Here is a 12,259-nt window from a genome sequence, read left to right on the forward strand (position 1 = left end):
TGGTGCCCCCTGACCGGCGTCCCATAGCCCATCGTTTTCAATGGAAGTGCATTGCCACGGCTACGCTGCCTGGCCACCTTCGCGATTTTATTTGGAGACTCGGCTGGGGACTGCTCCCAACCCGGGACAGGCTAGAGCGCTGGGACTTGGTGCGTGTCTCCACATGTCCCAACTGCACGTCGATGGAGAAAAACGGACACGCAACATTCGAGTGCGTTGTCGCACGTGTATTTTGGCGCGCCGTCCATGGGGGGTTTCGAGGCCAGGGCGTCCGGGAATTTGTATCGAGCGGAAGGTTTCCGCGCGGGCGCTTCGCGGGCCTTCTGCTGGTGGTAGCCCTGTTCAGCCTTTGGCGTAATCGCTGTGCAGCAGTGGCAGGTAACTGTCGCCGTCGAGCAATGTGGCCCATAATTGACCGCTTGAGGCGAGAGGTGTTCGCTTTCCTCTCGGATGAGCTTTTCTTCCTCGGGGAACAGGAGTTTCTCCGCCACTGTTCGTGCCCGTTTGTTTGTGTTCAGAACGGCCGAGTGCATCTAGTCTTCCGTCCGGAGTGGCGATAAATATGCCACTTCAATTGAAACTTCAGAGTTACTATTTCCAATTTCATTTATACACAATGTTCCTCATAATAATACATGTAAAGTGTCTGTTTCACATTGTATACTTCTGTGTTGCCTTTGTACATAGTGTTGAATGTACGATTGCTTTTATGCTGTCTTGTAAACAGTGTAAATAAACTTTTCCTAAACAGTGTCTGTTCTTATCAGCTTAATATCTGATAGGGCCCTGTATGGCTCTTTCGATATTAAACGCATTTTTGTAAGGGGGCGCCGTGTGCGGGGGCTTGCTCCTGCGGCGCTACGGGTCGACCCGGCACTGCACTACCACCGGGCACGGCCCACGTTTGCGAAATCCAAAATTAGAATTCGGATCTTGGATGGGCGCACGAAATACGCAGCCGTGCTGACTATTACCCCGCTGCTGTCGTCGCGCTGCGCTTCGCAATGGGAAAACATTCGGGCAAGTAGCACGACGTCATGAAAACCGGGCTTGCTATCCATTATAGGTGGTGTTGCTCCAAATCACTACCATTCCACAATGTTGCTAAGCGCCAGGTCGCGATGACCGCATTCCTATGGTTGTGGTATCCGAAAACTCGTCTACAGTGTTGATTGGGTACACGTAAAGAACCCCCAGGTCGTCAACATTGATTCCTAGTCCGCTACTATGGTGAGCCTCGTTGTCAGATTGTGGTTTTTGCATAATTTTGCAAAATCCTTTCGTCAGCTTCCAAATGTTAGCCCTACAGAAGAAAGAATATACATCCACAATGCATTTCTCTCAGCCGTTCTCCTCTGTGATACCTTCTGGTGCAAGAAAAACAAAAGCAAAATTTAAGAAAATGTTTAGAACTCTAAATAAAGTCCAGTTGCACTTGCAAAAAGCCCACATTTAGTTCCAATAGTTGAAGAAATCGACCAAATATATAAGCTTGCACTTAGCTTAAAATATCTCACTGCAAGTTTCTTGCACCACAAGTAAGCCAATTTTGCAAACGACCAGATGTCGATAGCTCTTTCATGAATTTTCGCTCACTAAGGTTAATAAATGTCCGATTAGTTGAACATGATACTTATAATGTTCGTAACAGAGGCATCGCTGCTACATAGCAAACCAAATGGACAATAATTTGACACCAAGCGCTTGCGATGCTTCCATCGCAAGGTTCTGCATCTTTGAAAGTGTTCAGTCTTGAAAGTTATCTAAACATCTTTTTAAACAGTACATTTTCATTGCTGTAGTTTCTAAACATTTAAAATAGTTTATTATTTTAATTTACGTTATCATCAGATTCTTTTATGATTTACAGACTGTAGTCAGTTTTGTTTTGAGCGCTCTGGCAATGATGGGCTGCTGGCTGAAGTGTTTCTATCCTGGCTTGAGTTTAAAATTCATTGTAGGTGCAAGCGAATAAGTCACTTTTATAAGGAACATAGCTTCTGGCTATCATTTTACTGTGAACTCAATGTTGCAATAATGTAAACACATTGCTGATGGTACCCGTGCCGTCTGCTCTAAGGATTGCAAGATTTTTATACAGGTGCATGAAACTCCATCAACTAGGCATACTAGTTATTGACTTGACAGTGGTGAAAGCTGCCCATGTAACAATGCCATTCCATCATTAAGTCAACATGTTATTGATTTAAAGCTCTCAAATGCCCACGTGGCACCACTGCAACAATAGTCGTTAATGCTGTGATCATGAAACATTTATTTACAAGAAATGACCTTTCTTCCACAGCTCCAATCACAACACCAGCAGTTCGTCTGCACTGTCTATTTCAGAACCGAGATCATCGTCCTCACTGCCTCCTTCGGACATCCCTTCATCTTTCCCCTCTTTCTCCTTGAACTTGCGGAGTGTCTCAATGTAACTCAGCAGGTACTTGTGATCGCAAACCTCCGACAGCTCTGTATGCCTCAGCCCCTCATTCTTCGTCACTGTCCTCAATGTTGCCATGATGCTCCGTGACCTCTCCTTCAAAACCTCGCCGTGACCTTTCAGCAGCGTCACGACCCACGTGACGTAGAAGTGCACGTGCGTGGTGAGCTCCAGTTTTGCACCCACGAAGTTGAGTAGTTTCGCAACGTAAACCTGCGGCAGCGACTGGCTCACGAAGTCAACCTGTCCAACGGGAATGCCGTCGATGACCTCCGTAGTCAACTCATCTTCGTTGAGTGGAAGTGCCACCACAACAGCCCGGACGTAGTCCTTCTCTCGCGCCACTGCCCGTATAGTTGCTGGCGTCACGTCCTGCTCCAGTTCGAAAGGGTCAAACACCAGGGCGTTGTCAAGGGAGTAAATGAACACCCCCTCGGTGGTTGCGGCGGCCCACGCCCGGCCCGTCGGTGAGAAAGTCACCGCACTGACTCTCACTTCGGACTCGAAGCTCCTGCTTGAAAGGGCACCCTTCTTGACGCCAGGCAAAGAAAGAGCGGTTTCCTCTGAGGCAGCACGCTCTTCGACGAGCGCCATGTTGCCAAACTCTGTGATCTTCCGGCGGCTGATGAAGTCGTCGACGGCGTTGAGCGAATGATTGCACGTCACCTCGAACTTCTTGAGCAAGAGCTGCTCGTGGACATGGTAGATGCACACGAACTTGGAACGGCCTGCTGCGAGAATGCGCTCGCCATCAGCCGAGTAACAGAGGGTGGTGAATGCCTGTGTCTGCGCCAGCCTCTTGGCTGTGATGATGACCGTGTCTCGCCGACCGCTTGTCAAGTCACGTCTGCCTGCAGAGACGCAAGGAGATTTGCCATAGTTGCTGAGACCAGCAATGCACAGTAGAAAAAGAAGTGAACTGATGACTCAAGCAAGCGTTGTAGCCAAGAAGCCTCTCACCATACCCAATCTCAAATTCTGGTTATACACTAGAAGTTGTAGGGCACCATCTAGGGAGCGTCTTACTGCAAACATTTTTCAAACTGGTTGATTGTATTAGAAGGGATAAGAGAAACCTAAATGTGTTGCCATGCTGCCAGGAGGCAAGTTTCACTGCAAACGTAGACACCCTCTTTTTTATCGATCAGCTTCTGCAAGTGACTTTTTTTCCCTGCCTTCTCCCATACCAGAGCCAAGGGACAGCGTCACATTTACATTGCAAACCCCGCCTCTTTTATTTTATTTTGCTTCTGTTTCTTTTTCTACAGTGCTGCGCATTCTCAGTGGCGGTACTGCGCATTCTACATTGGATGATTTACCGAAGTCACGCGCCATTACTGGCGACACTGCAGGCAGCGGGTCTTACATAGACACATTTGTGTGTGTGACCTTGACTCTCTCACTGGAAGCGAGGCTCCCTCGAGAAGAAGGGCGTGCAGGCTTCTGTTTGAAATTTTGTTTTTGTGCCACATCACATAGCTGCTTTATATCTTGCAGAAACTATTTCCGCCGCATGATCTGTGATCCGCGCTTGTCTGCTTGCAATGCCCAAACCTAGTGAGGGGCTTTTTAAATGGTTCTAACTGGCACACACCTGCTGATACAGTTGAACCTCGCGATAACGAAATTGGTGGGGAACGCAAAAAAGTTAGCTTGATTGAGAATTTCGTTGTTGCGAAATCACACAGCACAGATAGGTAATGCGCCACAGAACAGAATTTTACTGTAAAAATTCCGTTAGCCTACTTTGGCAAGCTTTGCTCTAGAATAAAGAGCCGCCTTGCCGACAGTACAAAGTGCGATGCATGCGTCAATCAGTTGTGGCATCACTGTGTGGAGCAGTATTCTCGATCACTTGCTTTCGGAGATACGATCACTTTTGCGAGATTCTCAACCCCGGACGCAGAGCAACAGTGCTCCACGCATGCAGTAGCATTTCTCCTGCACACGCTGTCGGTCCTAGGTGCCGACGTGTCCGGCGCCGAGCGCAAAAGTGAACATCTCGTATACCTGAAGGCAATGGGTCGAGATTATAGCCCCTTTGCGCAAATCTACGTCTGGCGCCAAATCCACAAACGATGCCTGTCGGGTGGCACCAAAACCAGCGTTCCTGAAGCAAAGCATCCGTATGCTTGGACGATCGCTCAATTACTACCCAATGCGTGGCATTCGATGCTTCAACCACCATCTCAAGCGCCATAAACAATTGCATGTCGTTGGGATGTGGATTTCCTTGTTCGCGCTGCATTTTTCTCGCCGAGGCGCACATTACACATTGTGCTAGGTGTGCGAAAACCGTTGTCACATGTTGGTAGCAACATGCATGCCGCTTTAAACGGGCGATCAACAAACAAGATGGTCTTAATGACGTGTTTCCAGCGCACGCGATTGCTTCCAGCGCTTGGTTGTTTTTGTAAACGAAATGGCGGCGCCCACTCAAGTGTAATGTGGTGGTATTTTGCACAATTTTAGTGCAAATCAATCGCATTTGAGCACATTTTGGAACCTACTAGCCCTAAGTGAGTAAGTAATATGTGGGGTTACATTCTGCATAATTTAGTTGATGCAGGATTGTAGTACAGCGACATCTCGTCGTCGAAAGGTATGAAATACACTGAATCCTATGTGCGTTCGCCAGGGATATGAAGATATTTCATTGTAGCGAGAATTTTGTTGTTGTGGGATTTCGTTATTGCAGGTTTTGACTGTATAGCAAAAGCTTGCGAGTTACAGATGCATCTTAAACATTTTCTCTTGTATTTCCAAGGACGGAAGTCATGTGACTCAAGGAAACAACTTTACAAGCTATCGTGAGCAACTGAGACAAAATGAAACAACAATGGGTCATGTTTGACGAGACAGTCACGTAGAGGAGGAGAGTCGACTTTCAGCTACTCTTATTTCTGCAAGAACACATAACACATAATTACATATATCTGTGAGCAAGTGCCATTTTTCTCATTTTCACAAGGCCAATGTATTGTATACATATATTGTGCATTTCTGAAAATGATGTAAATGCATATCGCCTGCTCGTTAAACTTTGTCAATTATTCATTCATTCTTTACAAGAAGAACAGTAAAAACGCCAGGAACAAGGGCAGGAAGCTGCTGTTCCAGAAGCTTTACAAAGGCCCCTGCCTCTACTGTATTTGGCAGCAGACATTGTGAATCAATTATTCACATGTGAACCAATACACTGATGGACACCGTTTTAAGGTGTACATATCGACATCTCAACCAAGAAAATGCTCAGAATATTCTCAAAATACACAGTTCCTTTCTAACAGAATGACATATCGATAGTTCATGGTTAAAAAAAATGATTTCATAAAACCACATGTTGCACAGAAACACAAACAACATTTTTTTTTATATATAAACAATGAACAAAGAAAAGGGACATAACTATGACACATTTATTTTTCGTCATAGTCACGTAGGTAATGAAATACTCCTTAAATTTGTGGTGTGAAATGGCATTTATATCTGTTTTCCTTTCTCGGATTGCTAAGTAGGACTGACATTCGACGCTGTTGCCTATCTTTTCAGTGACTAGCTCACAATAAAGGCACAACCCAAGGTTCTTTGTGTGCTGTTGGTTGTTCACCATGATTAATAAAAGCCTGGTAGCCTGCCAGCAAGCCATGACCTGTATGGTGAGTTTCTTGACCAGTAAGGTAGTTAGTGATGATAGATAGCACAAACTGAAACATACAATGAAAAGATGCAATGGGACAGCCAAGTGCCTTTTTATTGTCTGTTCAGGTTTTGCGCTATTTGTCATGCATAAGTATAACTTCAGTGGCTCAGATGTCTACCTCACTGGAAAAGGTAATTTTCAATCAGAAACAGCCCGCTTTTACTTCCATGGCATTTCAAAAGGCGTTTAACAAAGAGAAGCTGCCAGAAAGGTTGAGCATCTGGGGCACCAACTAGTACCAGCAGCCAATAAAGTTATAAGGGTTGTTTCTGGCAGTACCTTCAATGCATACCACTTAACTGCTTCCCTGTGGCTCGAAGAAGACAATGGCGCCATCCAGGGTCGCCACGGAAACTGACATCCATTGGGCTGAAACTCAACGGTCAGCGCATCCGCTGTCAGTGGAATGGCATCTCAACCACCACCTTTCTCTGCAAACAGGTTCCAGACACGACATGTCTTGTCCCAGGAAGAACTGACCAGGACAGACTCCATTCCAGGACCAAACGCGAGACCGGAGACACAGCTCTCGTGCCCCGCTAGGACGTCAACTGGAGCGCCCACACAAACACTTCAAAAGTGTCCTGTAAAAAATTGAGCCAAAACCATCAGAGAATGAGTGTCAAAGTCAAGCGCTGGCTTCGCAGTACATATATTTACTGCCAGAAGACATAACTGCAGTCAAATCGACGTCCTTTTAGTGACAATTATGTCTCACAGTAAGCACCAACTGGCCCGACTACTAGGCCAAGCTGCTGCGACTTGTATTAGAAAGATTGATTGGTTATACCATTGGCAACTAATGCCGGAAATTCGCCGAGTTGGACGTATTGTTGGTTCAAAAAGCCATGCGGGGATGCTGTGGCAGCCAGTATATGCCGGACAATTTCCAATATGTTGTCCGTAGAAGGCATCATGTGCTATCTTCAGGAGTGGCTGGACCTTTTTCTTTTAATTCACACTTGTAGATAAAGATGGGTAATGGTCAAATTTCTAGAATGCGACTTAAATACAAATATTAAGTATAGAATATCATATAGTAAAATGCAGACACACATATTTATTTACAGCTGGAATATTTATTTGTGTGTAATTGGATACTAAGAAAATCTAAGAAAGGAAAGCTGACCATGAGGAACAGAGGGTCATTTTAGACACTAACTGTCATTAAAGAAATACACAAAAAGCCTCTCAAGCTTTTAAGAGCCAATTTGCAAACACGTTTTCCAAGAATAAATGGCTGCTGTATGAAATGGAGCTTTAGCAACGTGCTATATAGATGATCGCCGCCAAAATATGGGTAGTTCAGCAAAAGAAAGAAAGAAATGAGAAAGCTGCTGAAAGACTTGTGCATCATAGATACACGTAAAAGGACCTGTTGCAAGAAAAACCTCACTGGTCGTAGCATAAAAGTTAAAATGTTACATGACAAGACTGTTGGAAACTCCTAAATGATAGACAAGAAAAGCTCACAGACTGCCATGTAGGCTTCTGGCATGGAGCCGAAAATGAAACGAATTATTGATTTTGTTTTTGCATTCCTCTGAAAACTTTGATCACGGTTTACCTTCCGATAATTTGCAATACAGTAAAATCTTGTTAACTCGAACCGAGATCTCGAAATATCAGTTAAGTGAAAATTTTCTCCTGGCTTGGTGTCAACTCTATGTACTTTTAACCTCTGATCTCGAAATGATTGCACGCCGTAGTGTGGATATCTCAACTGCGAAAATGTCAAGAAAATGTCACTGCCCAAATGTTTTCATACTTTGTGTGCGGCTGCGATATCACCAAAAAGTGACAGGACCGGAAGTTTTTAGCAAATTCCGTTTGATTCTATGCCACTCTATTCATTCACCATTCACGGCTGGCTGCGATATCATTGGTAATGCGGGTGGAGCACCACTCTGGCCCCTGACGAAGCGTCGTCAGTTTGCTTATTCGCTGTGCTCTTGTGTTTCTAGGTTTCTGGATCCGCACGCTACGCCTTATTAAGTTGTGATGCTTCACTGTGGATTTAGTGAATGCTGCATGAATTGTGCGAGGATGGTGCTTATAAGCAGTGCAAATCTCTGATGTTGGAGTTCAACGTTGCCCTCATCACTGTTGCCCGCATGTGCCCAATTTACCGGATGTTGAGTCGCATATCTCGCAAAAGTGATCTACCAAAATTACTGCTCCTCTCATACTGATCTTCTGCGAGAAATTTAGTGGCTACTAGTGCCTGTTTGGAATGGCTCTAGGTGGTCCACCCGCGACCATGGGCTTACATTTTTGTGAATTTGCTTATCTAAGAACTCCGCTTATCTAAAAAAAAATTTCCGGTTTTTATAACTTCAACTTTATGGGGCCTTACTTTTCTTTGTTTAGCAGGCAGAGAACATCAATAAGACTTTAAGGTTGTGGCGAATATTTGGTTAGCCTGGTTAGCCGACAAAATTTTTGAACGGCAAGATAGGCTGACACCTATCTTGTATGCGTCTCTTCATCACATGATCCCATTCTCTGTATATTTAATCCCTTGTTTGGAAAAAAATAAACCACTTGTTATTCTGCGCTTGTATCGTCCACTTCCTCTTGTCCTTCGTTCAGGTTGCGCTGCAACCTCCCCCCCCCCCTCCCATTGGGAATATGTTTTGAAATACAGTCGCTGATCGTTAATACGGACTTGACATGAACTGCCAGAAAGTCTGAATAATCGGGTGTCTGAAATACCGGATGTGCCACGGGTGTAGCCTAATCTTGGGTGTCAAGCCCAGACAATGTCCTTAGGTGTCTCCTTTTCCTTCTAGTTCTAGTATCAAAAATGCCCATTTTTTAAAACTTTTCATGATGCATCTATTTGTATGTACTTCAGGGTGTAAAATTTGATTCGGAAGCTGCTATTTATTTACACAATTCAACGCTATGCATTCGACGCTACCCGAAATTTAATTGCTATTTGCCTCTACTGTCCTAACCTAACCTTTAGTATTCTAGCATAGGTTAACCTAACTTAAACAAATATCAAAGTAACAACAGTCAGAAGATGGATGATATTACCTGTGAGCCAGTACAGACGACCTCGCCACTTGTGTCAACAGCCAGAGATGCGAACTGGACAGCCCATGGAGCCGTCAGCGTCTTGAAGTTTCGGTACCGCTTCAGGTCGTAGGCGCGAACAGTGCCATCGAGAGATGCCAAGAGAATGGCTTTGCCATTCTGAGCGAAGGCCACCGCAGCCACTCCGGCGGCATGGTTCGTGAAAGTGACGAAACAGAAACCATTCCCTGTGTTCCACAGCTTCACCTGTATTGCAATGTAACAGAAGCTGAAGTTTATTGTTTGTTACTGCATGTGCAAAAACCAAGCTTATATATTATATACAGCATCAGAAGGTCCCAGAGTGAGAAACTGCCAGGGGGGGGGGGGGGGCCTCCTCTCATTCTTGGCTAAATAAAGAGTATCAGAGCAGCAAGAACAGGGTGAACAAAAAGAAAAAGCATCAAGAAATACAGTCGGTAGGGAACAAGTTATAAAAATAGTAAACAATCAGATATGCATTAAAACAGCGCTATGCAATAATATCACAATGAACACTCACAAACGGGAATGTCTAGTATTGTACAAAAATATGCTTTTCTAGACACTGCTAACAAGGGAAAATAAAATGTGCTTTACAAAAATATGAAGCCTATCAATGCAGTAATAAAAGTAATGTAAAAAAAATGTATAATTATTGAAATGTGTTTATGACAAATGAGAAGGATGTTCGGCTAACATTATTTTTTTAATGTTGTGTTTAAAAAAGGGCATTGAATGAGTTGACTTGATGAAGATGCCAAAGTTTCAACTGCCTTCTGAGATAACGGAATTTGACATCTGCAACAAGAATACTATGAGTTTAGATCAGTCAATGATGATTATAATCTTCACGCGAGAGTGAAGGACATTGAACTTCGATGTATTGGTTGTCAAGGGCTTTCCGGATACTGCTTTGTAACATACACATGGAAAATACTAAGAATGATGTCACAACATGGCTGTGGTCATGTGCATGATTCAAAGTATAACAGCGCGACTTTGGAATGAGGACAAAACCAAAGTACCACAGGCAAGTGCTGACGTTCAAGTCCTTGTCTGTGTTCTTTGGTTCTGTTCTTGTTCAAGAAGTTGCGCTGTTGTACTCTGAATCACGCAGAACAGTAGCCCAATCTTTGACATTGCTAAGTCATGAGCGGTTAGGTTTAACATGGAAACGATGTCTCGACTGCTATCACTACCAAGCGAAACAAAGTAGTGCCGTAATAATGATGATGAATTGACTCTAGAGAAGACAACAGACCTTGCCATCATCTCCTCCAGTCACAAGATTTGCACTGTCTGGAGAGTATGCGAGGCAAGCCATGTTGTTGGCATGCCCCTGCTGCTTGAGGACAAACGACTCCGACTGCCACTACCAGACGACCAACTATCCAAGCCGCCCACTTCACAGCGCAATCCAGTCACCCGTAGGTTGAAGCATGCTGCTGTGACTTCGTGGTCCGAAACATTCAGGCACTGGATCAGGTTGTAGTCGGGCATCTCTTGCAGGAGGCATGATCCATTGGAAAAGGCGGTGACCAGCATATGATTTCCGCCATGGTAGCAAGCTGCCGACATGTTTATGTGATGTCCTCCTTCCACCTTAAGCGCATCCTTTAGGAAGTGTTTCCCTGTTCGGTGGTACCGAACCCTCTCCACCTCAACGTCACCTCCGGCGTCATCGTCGGGTATGACGTCACCTGTCTTGTCCTCAGCGTCACCATCCTCTTGCTCTGACGTCGCAACACACCGTCGTCTGCTCGACAACGACGAAGCCGCGCCGTCTGCGATCACGAATCCCGACAAGTCGCAAGACGCCTCCCAAACGCAAAGCTGTCCGTTTCGGCTGAACGTAAAGACATCTGCGGAGTTTTGTGTCGAAGAAGCAGTTGGAGCTGTGGCTGGTTCCTGGACAAGGTGTTGATGTCGAAGTTCTTCATCTTGTGAAGCGCCGTCACCCGAACCGAGATGTCTTTGCTGCCGATAGCAAAAAGGCATGAATCGGAGGACCACTCAACGCACGTGACCGCATTGTAGGCCGTACTTAGCACTAGCTCCAGCGCAAACAGCATGAAATCGCGCCTGGCGTAGCAGGGCGTGCGGTACACGAAGACAGAGTTGTCCTTGGCGACAGCGAAGTATTTGCCATCGGGACTGAACTTCACCGTCAAAACGGCCTTGCGGAAGTGATGTCGGTGGATGACAGTCCGCGACACGAGGCTGCATAGCAGTGCTTCGCTGGTTTCGTTGATGGCGATAAAGAGGAAACCTGAGGGCGTGATGTCATGTCAGTGGCGGTAAAGTTGTAGCGGCTCTCGATAGGCAGCGTTTACGATTTGTTGCTGCGCAGTTCGAAGAGCGAGAGTCGGTTGCCGAGCGGCGCTACAACGGTGTTTCCATCCGGCGTGAACAGCAGGTTCCCCTTGCGGTACACCGTGCCGACCAGGTTGGAAAACTTGAACGCGAACTTCATTGTCACAACGGGTGTTTTTCTCGGTACGGAATATAAGCACGGTACACAGACGTCAGAGAAATACACACGGGTTTCATCGCACTATAATTGTACGCCATAGACGCAACGAGCTTTGCAATGTGGGCGCCGCCTTGTTACTACTAGTAGGCACGATCACTAAGATGTGTCACCAGCGTCGCGGTTGCATGCTGTGCCACTATGTGATGCAAAGGTGATGCAATGGGAAGAGAAAAATTTAATACAAAATGTAGAAAAATTTTAACGCACTGCTCAACATAGTGGTATAATTGATAATTCTATTAAAGCATGTCAAAGTAGAACACGTTACAATCAACTAGTAGCGCCACACAACACCCGTAACGAAAGTAGCGCATCGAATAAAGTTTCTTACATTAATTTGGGACGCTATTCTCGACAGACATGGCGCCTGCACGGCCGCTATTATCCGCCATGTTTGCTCTCTGATTGGCTGTCGAGAGGTCACGTGCTTTAAAATTTGTGCCGGGAAGCGGAAGTTTTGCAAAATGCAATTTTGCGTTTTCATCAAGATGACGAAACGTGACGTGGGGCTGTA

At 45.3% G+C, this 12,259-nt stretch overlaps 2 pseudogenes; one reads left to right on the forward strand and one right to left on the reverse strand.

Moving 5' to 3' along the window:
• The first annotated feature begins 700 nt into the window (after window positions 1-700).
• On the forward strand, window positions 701-907 carry LOC126541042 (U2 spliceosomal RNA; annotated as a pseudogene).
• A 1,404-nt stretch (window positions 908-2,311) lies between these two features.
• LOC126540182 (periodic tryptophan protein 2 homolog) lies at window positions 2,312-11,685 on the reverse strand (annotated as a pseudogene).
• Between the last annotated feature and the right edge of the window lie 574 nt (window positions 11,686-12,259).

The sequence above is a fragment of the Dermacentor andersoni genome, chromosome 2, assembly GCF_023375885.2.
Source record: "Dermacentor andersoni chromosome 2, qqDerAnde1_hic_scaffold, whole genome shotgun sequence".
Classification (NCBI taxonomy): Eukaryota; Metazoa; Arthropoda; class Arachnida; order Ixodida; family Ixodidae; genus Dermacentor; species Dermacentor andersoni.